Here is a 5,000-nt window from a genome sequence, read left to right as displayed (position 1 = left end):
TATTGATATCATTGCTATTACCATTATTATAACCATTATTATTATCATTATCATTAGTCTTATCATTATCATTATTATCATTATCATCACTATTACTTTCGTCATCATAATCGTAATCATCCACTTATTCTTCATCATCACCACTGGAATCATCGTCATCCTTATCCACATCACCATAAACACTATAAACATCACTATGAACGCCACAACTATCGTCTCATTATTACAATAACCTAGATTTTTCTTGACATCATAATTAAAGTGGTTGTACTTCTAGTATCTGTAAATTATGTTGTCGTAGAAGTATTTTTTATGAGTGCTTACTAACTGGAGAAGAAAGAAGAGAGAAAGAAAGAGGTAGATAAAAAGGAAATATAGAAAGAAATGGAAAGACAAATAGAGAGATAGATTAAGACACAGATAGAGATTGATAGAAAGACAGAGACAGAGGAAAATGGAGAGGCAAAGAGAGAGAGAGATAGAGATAGAAAGAGGGACAAATAAAGACAGAGAGATAGATTGATGGAGACAGTGAGAGGAAGAGAGATAAAAACGGATAGAGATTTAAGGGAGAGAAAGAAAGAGAAAGAGAGGGGAAAGATAGCGAATGATAGAATTATTATAAAAAAAAATAAAAAAAAAGTATATATTAGATGTTAGACCCTTTGAACTAAAATCAATCGACATAGCAATTCGAATATCATAAATTATCCTCATGCCATCATCATAAAGGAAATGAGAATGAGTTTGGTTGTTTGTTACTCTCTCTCTCTCTCTCTCTCTCTCTCTCTCTCTCTCCTCCTCCTCTCTCCTCTCTCCTCCCTCTCTCTTCATCTCTCTTCTCACCTCCGTCCTCTCATCTCTCTCTCTCTCTCTCTCTCTCTTTCTCTCTGTCTATCTATCTATCTATCTATCTCTCTATCTCTCTCTCTCTCTCTCTATTTCTCTCTATCCTACTCACTCTCATTCTCTATCTCATCCCCTTCTCCCCCTTTCCCCCCTCCTCTCTCTCTCCCTCCCTCCCCCTACCTCTCTCCCTCCCTCCCTCCCCCTACCTCTCTCTCTTTCTCTCTCCCTCCTCACATTCTCCCTCTCTCCCCCTCCCCCTTCTCCCAAATCCCTCTCTCTCTCTCTTTCAGACAAAAGTGCATTCATACGACCCTTTGAATGGAGTGATAAATTCTTTCAATTAACACGCCGAGACAATTCATCATCCGTTGTGGAAATATGCAGTTGCATCGTGCACGCATTTACAATTTGTTATCACGAAACTAGCTCATTATCATCATCCTTTTTGCCGTCATTAGCATTTTCATTGTCTTCTTTCTTCATCTTTATTAGCCTAATTATCATGATGGAGGTTGTGAGATTAAGATTAATGATGATGGTGATGGTTGTTGTAGTAGGTCCAGTAGTAGTAGTTAGCAGTAGTTAGTAATAGTAGCAATAGCAACAGAACTGGTAAAAATAGTAGTAGTAGTAGTAGTGGTAGTAGTTGTAGTGGTGTTGGTAGTATATATGTAGTCGTAGTAGTAGTTAATAATGTTAATAATGATAATAATGTTGATAATAAGGGTGATACTAAGGATGATGATAATGATAATTATGATAACAATAATGATGATAATCATAATAAAGTTAACAATGATATTGATAGCAATGGCGATGTTGATGATGATGATGACAAGGGTAACAATAATAATGACAACATTAATGATAACGATGATAACAGTGATCATAATGATACTACTCGGCACACTGGTGATAATGATATGGAAATGAGAATAATAATATAACTATTATGATACAGACAATAATAATGACAATAGTAATATAACAATTGCAATGGCAATTAACATCATTTTTATCATTATCATTATCAACTTAGTAATATAATAATAATGATAATGATACTATTATTGATAATGACAGTGATGAAAATGATAATGATAATTATAGTACTATTGATAATGACAGTGATGAAAATGATAATGATAATGATAGCAATATTGATAATGAGTAATGATAATGATACTGAAAATTATAGTACTATTGATAATGACAGTGATGAAAATGATAATGATAATTATGATAACAATAATGATGATAATCATAATAAAGTTAACAATGATATTGATAGCAATGGCGATGTTGATGATGATGATGATAATGATAATTATAGTACTATTGATAATGACAGTGATGAAAATGATAATGATAATTATAGTACTATTGATAATGACAGTGATGAAAATGATAATGATAATGATAGCAATATTGATGATGAGTGATGATAATGATACTGAAAATTATAGTACTATTGATAATGACAGTGATGAAAATGATAATGATAATGATAGCAATATTGATGATGAGTGATGATAATGATACTGAAAATTATAGTACTATTGATAATGACAGTGATGAAAATGATAATGATAATTATAGTACTATTGATAATGACAGTGATGAAAATGATAATGATAATGATAGCAATATTGATAATGACAGTGATGAAAATGATAATGATAATTATAGTACTATTGATAATGACAGTGATGAAAATGATAATGATAATGATAGCAATATTGATGATGAGTGATGATAATGATACTGAAAATTATAGTACTATTGATAATGACAGTGATGAAAATGATAATGATAATGATAGCAATATTGATGATGAGTGATGATAATGATACTGAAAATTATAGTACTATTGATAATGACAGTGATGAAAATGATAATGATAATTATAGTACTATTGATAATGACAGTGATGAAAATGATAATGATAATTATAGCAATATTGATAATGACAGTGATGAAAATGATAATGATAATTATAGCAATATTGATAATGACAGTGATGAAAATGATAATGATAATTGTGATAACCATAATGATGATAATCATAATAAAGTTAATAATGATATTGATAGCAATGGCGATGTTGATGATGATGATGATAATGATAATTATAGTACTATTGATAATGACAGTGATGAAAATGATAATGATAATTATAGTACTATTGATAATGACAGTGATGAAAATGATAATGATAATTATAGTACTATTGATAATGACAGTGATGAAAATGATAATGATAATTATAGTACTATTGATAATGACAGTGATGAAAATGATAATGATAATTATAGTACTATTGATAATGACAGTGATGAAAATGATAATGATAATGATAGCAATATTGATGATGACAGTGATGAAAATGATAATGATAATTATAGCAATATTGATAATGACAGTGATGAAAATGATAATGATAATTATAGTACTATTGATAATGACAGTGATGAAAATGATAATGATAATTGTGATAACCATAATGATGATAATCATAATAAAGTTAATAATGATATTGATAGCAATGGCGATGTTGATGATGATGATGATAATGATACTATTATTGATAATGACAGTGATGAAAATAATAATGATAATGATACTATTATTGATAATGACAGTGATGAAAATGATAATGATAATTATAGTACTATTGATAATGACAGTGATGAAAATGATAATGATAATGATAGCAATATTGATGATGAGTGATGATAATGATACTGAAAATTATAGTACTATTGATAATGACAGTGATGAAAATGATAATGATAATTATAGTACTATTGATAATGACAGTGATGAAAATGATAATGATAATGATAGCAATATTGATGATGAGTGATGATAATGATACTGAAAATTATAGCAATATTGATAATGACAGTGATGAAAATGATAATGATAATTATGATAACAATAATGATGATAATCATAATAAAGTTAACAATGATATTGATAGCAATGGCGATGTTGATGATGATGATGATAATGATAATTATAGTACTATTGATAATGACAGTGATGAAAATGATAATGATAATTATAGTACTATTGATAATGACAGTGATGAAAATGATAATGATAATTATAGTACTATTGATAATGACAGTGATGAAAATGATAATGATAATTATAGCAATATTGATAATGACAGTGATGAAAATGATAATGATAATTATAGTACTATTGATAATGACAGTGATGAAAATGATAATGATAATGATAGCACTATTGATAATGACAGTGATGAAAATGATAATGATAATGATAGCAATATTGATAATGACAGTGATGAAAATGATAATGATAATTATAGTACTATTGATAATGACAGTGATGAAAATGATAATGATAATTATAGTACTGTTGATAATGACAGTGATGAAAATGATAATGATAATGATACTATTATTGATAATGACAGTGATGAAAATGATAATGATAATTATGATAACCATAATGATGATAATCATAATAAAGTTAATAATGATATTGATAGCAATGGCGATGTTGATGTCTATCTATCTATCTATACTATCTATACTATCTATCAATCTTCTATCTCTCCTACTCTCATCTCTCATCCTCAATATCTATCTATCTATCTACCTATCTATCTATCTTTTTCGCGCGCTCTTGCGTACTGCTTCTGTTTCCATTTCTCTCTCTCTGAGAAATAGAGATCCACTGTATTTACGAGGATATTAGAATGTTTTATCAAGAAAGGAGAAAGTAAAATCTTGCCCAGAATCTCCTTCGCAAACTTCTCTGAGGTTATTTGCCTCGAAAAACAAAAATGAAGAAAGTGCTATACGATCACGGCTCATGTTGCATCACACTGTTTCGTCGGTCCGATATTCCCGCCCGTCTGAAAAGCGCCGGTCCCTCTCGCAACATTTCGCGTACCACGAAAACCGTGAGACGATGCTCAGCTCTTGTAGTGTGGGCGTGAAAGAATTCTTTGTTTTCCATTTTTTTTTTTTTTTTTTTTTTTGGGGGGGGTGAGGGGGATGAGGAGGATTTAAGGGAAGCTCTTTTTTTTTTTTTTGAGGGAGGGGGGTGTCCATGATAAGGATTCGAAATTAGGAGGCATGTGTGCAATTTTGTTTCGTAGATCGCCGGATTTT

This window comes from Penaeus japonicus, unplaced genomic scaffold (genome assembly GCF_977035675.1).
Source record: "Penaeus japonicus unplaced genomic scaffold, GWHDUDI00000001_assembly GWHDUDI00000034, whole genome shotgun sequence".
In the NCBI taxonomy this organism is placed as follows: Eukaryota; Metazoa; Arthropoda; class Malacostraca; order Decapoda; family Penaeidae; genus Penaeus; species Penaeus japonicus.
Note: the sequence above shows the minus strand (reverse complement) of the source record.